Below are 13,615 nucleotides of genomic sequence, written 5' to 3' on the forward strand. Positions count from 1 at the left end.
CAACAGGTGGTTTCTAAGCTGGGATCGGGATTCAAACCAGTGCTGCGTTGTCTTGCCAAACACGTTACCCCTGAGCCTATCTTTCCTCCCCTTATAGCAACAACATGCACAAAAAGGTCAAATTAAGGTATTTACATTCTGGGCACTCATAGCATTCGAACGAAAGATGAAGGAACTGACAGAAAAAAGATAGATTTAAAGAAAATATCTGTTGTCATGTTTTTAATAATGTGTGTGTTTGTGGGTGTCTGGTCGGTCAAAGATGCAGTTTGGGGGAGCAGTACGAAGTAGAACTGGGGTCAGTGTGGACATATATTGCATATATAAGACAGAATTCATGATTTGCATTGAGTACTAAGCGCAAGAAAGGGTGGGCAGTGCAAGCATACCTTTTTGAAACAGAAGGTCAGTTATCGAAGTGAGGGGGAGTGGCTGGGAGCGGTGCTCCTCTACTTTTTTTCTTCCCTGCTCCCATTCCTATACTTTTATTTTAGAAAGAAACCACTCCGGAGCGGTTCTTTTTAAAATAAAAGTGTACGTACTGAGGACGAGAAGTCAATCGTAGCACTGCACTCTCTGACTGAGATGCAGGGTGCAGCGGACTGAATCGCACAGCCTTGGCCCATACCGGCGCATTGAGCAGTGCCGTTATGTAATTACTGCACGTGCGCTCACTATGCGCCAGCTTGGGCCAAGTGGCAGCGACCCAGCCTAAACACCCTTGTTACAGCCGCAGAGCCGCCAGCTGAGCCTACACTTTTTTTACCCCAGAGTTGCAACATGTAGGTAATGGTGGAGGAGGCAGAGGACAGTGTACTACTGGGTTGGGAGAGAGGGACGGTTCAGTGGATGAACCGCCTCTCTCTCCTGACCGTATCTTTATTGTGGGGAATGCGGGCAGGAAATCAGGGGACTGTGACCGTCACCTCCAGTGTCCGAGATAGGCGTGTGCAGCATTTGCAGCGGTTAGCTGCCTAAAATCTGTGCCTTCCTCCAGCACAATTAAACATATTGAACAAAACTGCTTTAGCCATTTGCCTTATTTCCACATGTTTATATTTACCAAGCCAATTTTCCTCCCATTATATATGAAGTTTGCAAGTGAGCCATGAATATTTACCAAGGAAGTGACAAGAGAGGTTGTCATCCGGGAGACTGGAGGGTATATTTTCTCTGGTTCTGGCCCTATACTGATTTTCAGGACACAAGTCGATATATGTGGGTGGACAGGATCTGTCTACGGGTAGACACAACCCTGGTACTGTGTTTTTGAGACTAGCATTAAAAAAAGTTTGCTTGCTCAAGTGTTCAGCTACTAGGATTTCAGACCAGGTTGTCATGCTTGCAATGCAGACGATTACTCACAAGAACACATAAAAGTGCCATTAAAGCGTAGGTCTCATGTTTGGATTTTGTTTTCTTTGGAATATTTCATTATACATTGTTTGTCTTAAAAGGTGGTCACCTTTTATACTTTAACTATAGTGTGCGCTTATGTTCCACTGCGCTGACCACCCTTCAATCGGATAAGTCACTCAATAATGAAATTCAGCACTCATAGGCTGTAAATAAGGGGGGAAGCTGGGGACAGCTTCAAGCCCTATGAAGTTATAAACAATCACAACTAGACAATTGTTCCCATTTGCGCCAATGCCTGGTTAGTAATCGAAAAACACAACTAATAGAAAAATTAGGTAACACTGGAGCAATCTCATACAAATATTTTTATTTGCAATTTGTCAAATAATAGGTGGACTTTGCCGACACATGTTTCGACCTTTGGAGTCAAGGTCCTCCTCAAGGCTAATAATTCACACTGCACACATTCCAGTGTAGACCACTAATTTTCGACCAATATTTCCAGTTTATCTAATATCTCAATCAGAATCGCTTCACACCCATATTCCAAAAATCCAATTCACTGACTTCAAATAGTCCTAAAATCGCTTCTCAATCACCAATCCTGTGAAGGTGCTCTCATTCCTAATATAACGGCATTCCGTGTGGCGCGATACAAAATTGCAAATTAAAAATATTTGTATGAGATTGCTCAAGTGCTACCTAATTTTTCTATTAGTTGTGTTTTTCGATTACTAACCAAGCATTGGCGCAAATGGGAAAAATAGCAAAATGTAAGGACTGTTATATATAGCAGTGTGTTAAAAGAAAGCATATTTCAAGGAACACCAGACCTGCAATGGTCTCATAGTCTGGGAAAAAGCATTCATATACTTATATACAGGCATAAGACAGATAATTCGAAAAAAATTAATTACAAAATTCAAGGAACCATTTCTAATTTCCCACAAATGTGTAGAGTTCCTCGTCCTTGTTGTGACCATCTGGGTATTTTATTTGATAATCAACAATATATTTACATTCAGTTTGTCTCAATCTCAGTTCTCGATTACCCCCTCTCGGATTTGGTAAGATTTTATCTATGCCATAATATTTAAACCAGGAGACATCACCATTGTGTTTTTCCTCAAAATGTTTGGCTAGGGGGTAGGTTGGATCTTTGTTTTTAATCGCACGAAGATGTTGCAAGATCCGTAATTTTACTTCTAATTTCGTACTGCCTATGTACCATAAATTACATCCACATGTTATAACATAAACCACATAAGTTGTTACACAGGTAATATGTTTTTTGATAGTCACTTCCTTCTTAGTTCGAGGATGTATGTAGTTCTTCAAGGACACCCCATATCTACAGGCCTTGCATTTGGTACATTTGTAAACCCCCCCCCTGATTGCTTAGTAGCCATTGATTTGATATCTGTATCGGAGTCGAGAAAAGGCTTGGTGATAGTTCTGATTGGAGCGATTTTGCTTTCCTAAAGGTCACACTAGCATTCTTCTGAATATGGCCTGCAATGTCTGGATCTCTCTGTAATAACGCCCATCATTTGGCCAGGATTTTTTGAATGTCTTTGGCCCCATTATTGTAAGTAGTGATGAAGCGTATATTATCGGGTTTTGTTTCCAGTAGCTTCAATTCATTTTTCTCCTTGTTTCTTCTGAAAATCTCAGCTCTTGTCTGTTTCGTGCATTGGTTAAATGCACTATTGATAGTCGATTTCTTATAACCTCTTGCCATAAAATTCTTTGCTGTAATTTTGGCATTTTTTTCAAAGGTTTCGTTTTCACTACAGTTCCTTTTCATTCTTAAGAATTCGCCATAGGGTATACTATTTTTTAGGCATTTCGGATGTGCACTCTTGGCATGAAGCAGTGAATTGGTGCTTGTTGGTTTCCTATAAGTTTCAATCATCAGTATTTCATTCTTTACTGAGATCTTGATATCCAAAAATATTACCTCTGAAAGATCATGCTGTTCGGTAAATTTCAAATTGGTATCATGTGTATTCAGGATGTTAAAGAAAACCATCCATTCTTGTTCACTACCATCCCATAGTATAAATAAGTCATCTATATAACGGCGCCAAAGGATCACTTTGTTGGTGTGTATTGATAATGTTTCCTCTGAGAATAATTTTGCTTCCCAGGCTCCCAGGCCCCCATATAAATATATATTTTTTTTTAACCATGTTTTTGCTGCTGCCTACATATGTAGTGGTTCTTATATTGCGATGTCACGTCCTGTGATATCACTTCCTGGCATGTTATCAAATGCAAATTAATGGGCCCCCCACTTATTTTGCTGCACTTTGCCCTGCAAATCCTAGGGCTGGCCCTGGTCACCTCTTCAGCCTGCCTTTCATTGCTCTGCGCAGAGGCAGAGCAACAATCTTCCTATTTGATGCCAATAACGAGGGCACGTCTTATGCACTAAAAAGCGGAAGACAGGCCTTCGCCTCGCCTCGTTATTGGCACCAAATAGTCAATGCATGTTATTTTTGTACTTTTGACTTTGCATTTTTCTGGGACACTGCCCTGTCAAGTTAACAGCATTTCACCACTGAATACAAAAGAACAATAACACTATCAGCTTGCCTTTCATTGCACTGCAGAGAGTTGCTGAGGACAGTGATATATATTAAAAACTGGTGTTAATCGTATGACGTTTTGAAATTCCTTATCAACAACAAGTGCTATACAATGTGTTTGTCCAGGGCATGGGTTGGGCCAGTAGTTGCTTGCTTATATTCAGGGTGGAGGTGGGGGTATTTCTGCCCCTGTGGTGAAAATCAAAAGTTGGCATCCATGAAACCCAAAGTTTAATTTTCTAGTAACTGCTCTCAGCACAAAAGAAGCATTGAAACACTTGTGTATAGGTGCGTTATAAATGCCATATCATATCATATATTTGCGATTAAGCAGTTTGACAAGCATATATAACATCTTTATAGATATAACCTTCTGTGATAAAACACAAAGTTAGGGCATACAAATTACGGGTTATTTTTGTGGTAGTCTGACAAAAAAAGTAACACATTTCAAAGAAAACCAGTGAATACAAGTTTAAGCAGTATATTCGAGTTTGGAAATGACTTTTCTTTCTCTATGGAAGCGTAAGATGCTCATTTGGAAAACAATAGAATGCCCAGCATGTAGAAAGCCTGTTTTTAACAGTAATGGCCCCAAGCCCAGTGATAGTCATGGCCCATTGATTCCTGTGGTGTCCCTTTCAGGCCAGAAAAAAGGAAACAGGCTAAACAAAAAAGACCTGCAAATGCACGAATGAAGGCAAAGGAGCACATAGCAGATTTATTTATTGTGCATTTGTAAGGCATCAAGTAAAATGTGCTTCAAAGTGCCCACAGGGCAATGGGGGTGCCCACAGGGCAACGGGGAGGAAACAAGGGAGTGAAAGGCAAATATAATAACAGATCACGAGCCCCCAGCTTCACTGGAATTTACACTGTGCACGCTTTCTTTTGCATGTTCTCCAGGCGCTCGGGCGGCTCATAAAAGAGATGGCAGAGTTTGGTTAGCATGGAGAAAATGCTAGATAGCTCTGCTGCTGTGTTCATGCGTGCAGACCCCAAATGCCCTTAGCCCTCCATTTTGCATGTTCCAGGTGCCTTAGCCACCTGTAATCGGGCACTATGTTATATGTTGCCAGTGACGCAAGGACCTAGCCATGGATAGAAGGACATAGAAAAAAACCTTGTCTGTGACTGCACAGTTAACAAAGGTCTGGCAATACTAATGTAAAGTGTTTCATTTTTAGCAACTGCATTTCCAGAGCATACATTTTTAGGCAATTTAAATCATGATGGGGTGTTAGTCTTTGCCTGTCAGGGGAGCAATTGGAAGGGTAGGAGGACAGGAGACACATTCTCATAGAAGTTCTTAAGTTTGTGGTTTCAGACAGGAAGAAGAGAGTCAACTGCTTGTAACATTAAAGCTGCACCTGAATAGTCTCATTAGAATATGTAAAGACGTTGGATGCCCTCACACACATAACTTTGCCCATCCATCCACCACAGTCACCTGATATTTGAACAGTTAGCCCCGCCTTGAAATGTTAGTCTCGTTGTACCCCTGTAGCACTCTCACACAACCCGTTTAAAAGTACAGCAGCCTACAAAACGGAGTACTTGCTCAAAATAATGAAAGAACACACAATTGAAAGTGGATGCATGTCGTAATGTGCTGATGTGCATCTCATCAATGTGCATGCGAAATACACCACTGCATGCTCCTGATTGCAGCCGGGCAGCCCATTACTTAAGAGCTACCCCCAACTGGAAGCTATTGTGCACCCTCTTTCATCTAGAACTTCGTGTTACTTTATTGGGGACGTGCACAGTCAAAAGTAATTTGCGTGTCAAATTTAGATATGGGATTTCAGCTGCTGCTTATTTTATTTATTTCTTTGTTTTTTTGTAATGCACTAAATGCATTGTGTTGCTCCAGAGCAGATTGCTGGGAGGAGGGAGAGTTTGTGTGGTTGATTCTTGGAGAGAGAATGGAATGGATGTCAGTGCATTAAAGATACCTGGGCAAGGGGGCTGGGGGGATAACTCTGCAACAGTCAGTGAAGCGCTAAGCCTAGCAATTTGCCGACGGCAGCACCAAATGTCCTGTGATATGCAAAAAAATGATTTTTGTACTCATCATTCCTTATTCTGTATAATAGTCCATTGTGATTTACTTCCATGCATCTTTACTTTGGGTAACACTGTTTGGAAATATATAGAAATGGCTGTCCCCTGGCAGGCACTGCAAGGTGACCCCACTCACCATCGTCCATTTACAATCAGGCTCAGCTGCTTAACCTAGCAATGGTAATCACATCTACCTACTACACTACTATTGCAGCTTTGCTGGTGTGGATAAGATGGTCAGCCAGGGAAGGACCACTTTGGCCCCTTCACCTGGAACCATCATTCTCTGAATTGCAGAGCCCAGCCTTTGCCTCCTGCAGCCATGTGGATGCACCACAAACAGCAGGATCTATTTTGCATCCTCCCTGGGTCCACCTGTGGACAGGCCAAAATATACACATACTGCTGGAAAACTGACAATGGGCTGTGCAGAGCTGCAAACAGCAAAACACCCTCTGCGGTGTGCCAAAGGTCACGCATTTGCTTCAGGCCCCAGCCTTGGCCTCATAAAAGCATTCCTGGACCAGTTCTCTGTCTTCACACTTTCTAAAGTGTGAAGAAGTGCAAACTCAGGCTCAGCAGGGCAGCAGAACGGCTCTCCCTGTCGTAAACTAATAATGTAGTAATTCAGGTGGGCACTGAGGAATGGACATTATACAACCGACCTGCATAGGGTTGGTTGCAATGTAATCTTAATAAACAGGTCGAAAGAGGGTAATGTGGCGACTTCAGAGAATGTTATGTAATCAAAGGCTAGCCTCCCACTATGACAAGCACACACTTGTATCCTTCTAAAGTTAAAAAAGTGAGTACTTGTGAATGCAGTCATATTAATGTCATCCTTTACTGCAGGATGTGGAAACACCCTAGGTTTCAACAGTCTATACAAATGCATTATTTTTTTTGTTACCTAAAAACATACTTCTTTTCAAGTTGATGAGTTTTGGGGGGAACATTGTGTGGGTATTTCACCAGCTTCCTACCCAACCTAGCAAAAGCAGAAAAACAAATGGAGGGAAATATTTGTGGTAGCACAGTGCCATTTCTAAATAAAATGCATTGAGCTGTGGCAGGGGCAGCACTGGTGCCTTTCAATCGTTTCAAGTCAAAGGGACCTCAAGCTCCAGGTGGGCCCCGAGCAACAGCCCCCATGTTGCCTGTCATTAGTTTTATAAAACTGCAATATATTCATTTCTCTATTTTCATTCTGGGGCTTAAAATGTGCGCTTTGCAGTGCTCACTGTGTTTTCTCTTCCCACCGGATATACAGAAGTGTTATTATATAGCTACATCTCCATTTGGCAAATGGTGTGCTGTATGTGTGAAATTGAGGTTGTAAGTGATGTTTTATGGCTGGATAGTAGTTTGCAACTTAAGATGTTTACCCCTGTATCCCATACCGCACCTAGCTCTTAACACATTTTTAAGTGTGAGATGTTCATGATAACTTGAAATGTTCACCCCTGTATCCCATACCGCACCCAGCTCTTAACACATTGTTAAGCAAGAGATGTTCATGATAAGACCAGCAAATGCTAAGAGTATCTGTGTAAAGTAATGTCTCGGAAATGGTCTGAGTACCAAGCATATAAAGAATACCATACATGGGATCCCACTCGTGTGTGCATGCTCCTCATAATGCCCTGGTTTCTTAAATGCTCGACTTCCTAGCCTCTTAGAATGAGTGTGCCCTTATCAGTATTCCACTTCCTTCAACTTCAAGCTTCATTAATTTCTGCACGCATCCTTCTCTCAGAACCATATCTGATTCAAGCTTTGTATACATTCTCTAGCATGTGAATGCCTGTTCTTCATTCCATAAGGATTCATCTGTCCACAAGAGAACCAGGTGACTGAAATCCTGCTCAGCCAACCCAGAGGCATCCAGGTAGTATCTTTTCCAGACTTCTCAAGGTAAGAGAATAAGGTTGTATATCTTCCATATGTCATTATTGTTCAATCACATGAAGGAAGATACCATTCAGTATGTTTGGCTCCTGCATGTGTAGAAAGCAGCTGCAGATTGTCCATGGCCTAGCTGTTGTGGTGGTTGTTAGGGGGAATTATCATAAATGGCTGATATCCCTTACCTAATGAGTCCCTCAGCAGCTTTGCTGGATTCGAAGATTTATTTTTTTCACCTGGCAAGAGTGTGAGTCTTTTTTCCCACTTTTACATGTGTTTTGCTGTGTGTGTTTTGACTTTTTGTGTAATCTTGAGCACTGGAGCCTCACCTACTCCATGGCCTCAGTGCAGTGACACAGGGTTGTCTTTGAGACTTCCCACCGACTCCATTTTCGGGGGCTGACTACTGTCCCCCAGAAAAGGTTAAAGTTGCCATTAAATTTACCTTAGTCACTTTAAACCACAGACCCAGTGCACCCCATCTTACATGGAGTATTGGAAAGGGTTAACTCTTATCCCTTTTTGTCTGTGCCTCTTGGAGCATTGTTTCGCTCCCTTTACATCAAGACTTGGCTGGTGGCAGTGGTATCTACCCTAACTTTTCTACCGTGATTATCTTATATAAACGTGGTAATGTTTTAGGCTATTATATTAGCCTCGACCATAAACCCGCTTGACCAAATACATTTTATTTTGGCTCCGGCTGGGTTTATTCGGCATTTCTTTTTGTTAAAGTCTTTCTCGTGTTTTCTCTGCGTGCCAAACCAGGGATGATTCCTTTGTTTGCTGTCTTTTTGCGGGCTTCTGCACAGAAGCCCTCCTTAAGGCATCTGAAAGTCTAGGTAGGCAGGATATGAGGGAGGGATCTTTGGACCCCTGCCATGGGTTTCCTTGGTAACCCAAGTCGCACTTCTGTTTGATTGGCTAAGGGGACTGTCCTTGCCAGGACAGCCACCCTGCTGTGTGATTGACAGCCAAGTAGTATGAATGGGGGAAAACTGCATAAAAAGCAGGTCTCTGGGACTGGAAAGCAGAGTCGCCACTGGAATGAAAGAACCAGCGAGGAACTGGCAGAAGAGGAACCCTACAATGACTGAACCACCGTGTGAAGCCCTGCTGCAGGTCCGAATCGCCATAATCTGCCGACAGAGAAGATCCACGAGGAAACTTCTTCCCGTGAGCTGGTGGGACCAACCAGTTCGCCCAAATTGCAAGCCAGGACCCCTCCTCTGGTCGAATTCGCTGTACAGAGCTACAGTGGGCCGGATAGCCATGAAGGTCGGACCCTGATTGGGTTTTAAGGAGTAAACCTTTTATTCATTGCTTTGCTGTGCTGCTGGTTTCATCCCTGGGTAGTGCAGGACCCTCCAGTCTTCCTACTTCTTGTCAGTCTGACAGTCACTTCAGGAACCGTGAGCCTGAGGGAACTACCAGGAACGTCCGCCTCAGCTACAGCTCCCTCTTCGTTTTAAGGTACTGTGCAAATCTGGTTGTGCGTTTCGTTCAACCGCGGTGAAAGTCTTTGAAATCTTTCTCCAATCCGAGGGCTTGCCCTTCTCTTCTCTTTGAACTAACTTTTGTATCAACCAACCTCGTCCGGAAACCGTGCCACAAACTTTACCACAAACTACCCTGAACTGTGTGATCTTAAGCTAAAGATTTTTGACCCATTGACTTTGGCCCTAATCCTTTTATATCTGATCTCCTCACTGAAGTTCCTCTTGCTCAACTGCCGTGAGTACTTACCTGTTGATTAGATCTAATTTATAACTTTTGTCTTTCCCTCCCTTTTAAATTGCTGGAGTGCCATTTTGCTCCACCTGCATTTTGTGAGCTTAACTTGTCCGGAATTTAAGGGAAGTGGTGTGGTGTATTAAGATTGTGATTTTTTACTTGCTTATAATAGTGTAATGTTATACAACTGAAGAGTGAAATAAATGTATATGTTTTTGCTTGAAAAACTTGAGTCAGTGTTTGCCTGAATCATAGTAATTGCTGTCCTTTGTGTAACTATCTTGTACTGCTCACTTACTCTTGAGATAAGTCTGGCTGCTCTGCTACTGCTACCATTTTAACTGTGTAGTACAGGCTTGTACCAAAGGTGAAATTGTACTGTCACTTGTAGTCTTAATTGTGTGTGGTGTTCCCAAAGGGTACTGCATATAATTCTGCCTAACACTGTGTACAGCGGTGAGGATAAAAGTATAGTAATTACACTTAGAGTGCTGCTATTATCTTGGATCAACTAACCACAAGGCTAACATCACTAAAAAGCAATACCAATCATGTCTGATATGGATAGCCACAGTCAGGATACCCTCCTGAGTTACACTGCTGATTATTTAAGAAACATGAGTAAAGAAAGGAAACTCTCTGCCAAAGGCAAAAAGATTGAATTAGTTGAAAAGATGTTAAAGAACCAAAGTCTGTGGAGTGGGTCTGAAATACCTGACTCTCTAGCAAATGTGAAAAGTATTGAGGATGATACTATGTCTTTTAATGATGAATTGGAAGAGGGAGATGTGTCTATAAATGTAAGCCTCTCTGCCCTCTTGCCTGCTCAGCAACCTCAGCCCTTGTCGACTGGGGCCCCCACAGGTCCTACACTCAGTCCTGAATTCATTTCTCTAGAGAAAATGAGGCTTGAACTGGAATTTAAATGTTTAAATGCTCAAACTGAACGCAAACAACAAGAACTTAAACTCAGAGAAATGGAGTTGAATCATGAACTAGAAATGGTCTCTTGAAAATGCTTCTCTCCCAGAGTCTTCTAGGTCTTCCAGTCCTAAGACACCCCATATGCCTAAAGAAATTGTGGGTATGTATGAGGTTAAGCTTTATATTTTAGACTGGTTGGCAATGTTTGAATATAACCATGGTATTCAAGGTTTTACAGGGAATCAATTGCTCCCCTGGCTCTTCTCTAGGCTACCCACTGTTGCATATGATGTTGTGATGGAGTTGGGGGAGGTGGATAGGATGGATTATGAGTGTGTGAAGCTAGCTTTAATTTCTAGACTTGGGAAGGTCCATTCCCAGTACCTTAAGAGGTTTAGGAGCCTCAAAAAGCATGATGGTACCCCTTGGGCTACCTGGGTATGTGAGTGTTTGAAAAACGTAGATGGTTGGATTAAGGGTTACAGAGTGAACACTTATGAAGGTATGAGAAATCTTGTAATGTTGGAGTCTATTTTTGATGTCTGCTCTCCTGAGCTAAAACAGCACTTGGCTGATTGATTCTAAGGACATAGATTCAAAGAAGCTAGCTAAGGCTGCTGATGTGTGGGTTGCCAACAGGGCTACTCACAAGGATTCTGGGGCTACTCAGAAAAATGATGAGGGGAAACAGCCAAAGAAAGATAACAAAGAGAATTCTAATACCTCCAATCCAAAAGAGGGCCACAACCAGCAACATAAGGGTAAACCACAAGGGAAACCAAATCAGGCTAGTGCACCATCTGCACCCAAACCAGATAGAGGTCAGAACAAACCCCATTCATCAAAACATTTGGGAAATGTTATGGTTGTGGGTCAACTGACCATGTGAAAGGGTATCCCAGATGTAAGGGTAAACCTTCAGGGGTCAGCACTGTCTCCTTAGCCTTATCCTCAGAGGAAGAAGTACTGATGGCAAGTGGAGACTTTCACCTACTGGCTGATGAACCCATGAGAGTCGCAGCCAGTGTTTCTTTAGTGTCCCTGGGCTTGTGGGAACAACAGAATTTAGATGTCTATAATTCCATCCCAGATAATACTAAAGAGTATTATAAAGATAGTGTTCTTGTGAATGGTCAGGAAACCCCTGCCATCAGAGACACTGGAGACAGCATAACTGTGGTCGATGAATCATTGTTCAAGGTGCAGGATGTTGCTAAGGCACCCAAACGCCTCACCAAGTTAGCTTGAGGCCCTGTGCAAATGCTTCACCAGTTACCAGCTCTCATCCAGTGTAATGATATGCCTGTCAGAATACCTGTTAGTGTGCAGAGTGAAGTGCCTGGGAGAGTCCTGTTGGGTAATGAACTTAAAACTTTTGGTGTTGTGTCAAGCACTCCCAGGCCTCCCAGTAAAAGGAAACAGGAGCTCACTAGGCCTGCAAGGGAGAGAACCTTAAGAGGCTCTCCAGAGGAGCTGGTAGAGGAAACTATCACTCCCACTCCACAGGAGTTGCTCGCTGCTATTTCTAGGAAGAATGAGGCAAAGGAGAAAACCAAGACCTGCAGGAAAAATACAGACAGCACCCGTGTTCTACCAACAAGGACATCACCAAGATTGTCCAAAATCACACATGTGACTTCACCTGCTGAGGCAGAGTGTGAGGTGCAACCTTGTGTGGTTGAGCCAGCATCTGAAGAGTCAGATCTTGAAGAAGACACTGTCTTAGTTGGAGATCTTGACCCTCTTGAACATCCTGATCTGCAGTCTTTACCAGCAGAAGTTGGACCCAACAGGGCAGATTTTAGCAAAGGACTTAGGCAGTGTCCTACTCTTGAAGGTCTTTGACAACAGGATGCTAACCAACTTGATGGGCAAGAAGTTGGAAATCACAGGTTAAGCTGGGAAGATGGCCTCTCCTACAGTGAACCAACTGAGTCAATCCCTGGGGACTGCAACAGAATTGTAGTGCCCCTTGCTAACAGACTCCAGTTCCTACAGTTAGCGCACGAGATACCTTGGCTGCTCACTTGAGTTTCAAGAAGACTAAGGAAAGGTTCTATCTCTACTTCTACTGGCCTAAAATGGGTTCGGAAGTTGACAAATTCTGTAGGAGCTGTCAAAATTGCCAAACCTCTGGCAAGAGTGGAGCCAATAATGTGGCACCCCTGGCCTCCCAGTGGTGGGAGTTTCTTTTGAGAGGGTGGGCATTGACATTGTCGGTTCCCTTGACCCTCCCACATCTTCAGGGAACAGGTTTATCCTGGTTGTAGTAGACCATGCTACAAGATACCCAGAATCCATACCTATGTGAACTGTTACAGCTCAGGCTGTGGCTAAGGCTCTACTTGGTATTTTTACAAGAGTAGGGTTTCCTAAGGAAGTGATATCCGACAGGGGATCCAATTTTGTGTCCCACTACATGGAAGCCATGTGGAAAAACTGTGGTGTCACTTACCAGTTATCTACAGCCTACCATCCACAGACAAATGAACTGGTAGAGAGGTTTAATCGTATTGTGAAGAGCATGATAGGTGCTTTTAGAGGAACCCCTTAAGAAAAAGTGGGACCTTCTACTGCCATGCCTTCTCTTTGCATATAGAGAAGTCCCTCAGGAGGGAGTTGGTTACAGTCCCTTTGAACTTCTCTGTGGCCATCCAGTCAGAGGTCCATTGGCCCTGATCAAGGAGGGGTTGGAGAGTGCTCCTTCCCCCAAGCCAGTTAGAGTGACTGACAATGTGATAGGTCTCCGGAGGAGAATGTCACACATGATGGCAGAAGCAAGTGATAACTTGAAAGCAGGTCAGGCTCTGGTCAACCATTGGCATGACCAGATGGCCAACATGGTTGAGTTTACTCAAGACCAGCTTGTACTAGTTATGGTGCCAACAAGGCAGAGGGCCTTGCAGGACAACTGGATAGGACCCTTCAAGGTTGTGGGCAGGCAAACTTGGAGAGGTGAACTAGTTGGTGGACTTAGGCAGACCTAAGGAGGCTCCCAGATTCTTTCACACCAACCGTTTAAAGGCTTCTGTCTA

At 43.1% G+C, this 13,615-nt stretch overlaps 1 protein-coding gene across 4 annotated transcripts in view; it reads left to right on the top strand.

Annotated features, from left to right (window-relative positions):
* LOC138521311 (galactoside alpha-(1,2)-fucosyltransferase 2-like) overlaps positions 1-13,615 on the top strand; it is a 134,054-nt gene that overhangs the window by 46,660 nt on the left and 73,779 nt on the right. The window contains exon 2 of one of the 4 annotated variants that reach the window (XM_069634053.1): positions 7,811-7,931. The exons of 2 other annotated variants lie outside the window; for them this stretch is intronic. The gene's annotated coding sequence lies outside the window, so the exon portion shown is untranslated. The remainder of the gene's footprint in view (positions 1-7,810; positions 7,932-13,615) is intronic. One more of the 4 variants, XM_069634061.1, reaches the window with a different exon arrangement.

Source organism: Ambystoma mexicanum, chromosome 1q (assembly GCF_040938575.1).
Source record: "Ambystoma mexicanum isolate Mex_15411 chromosome 1q, UKY_AmexF1_1, whole genome shotgun sequence".
Taxonomy (NCBI): domain Eukaryota; kingdom Metazoa; phylum Chordata; class Amphibia; order Caudata; family Ambystomatidae; genus Ambystoma; species Ambystoma mexicanum.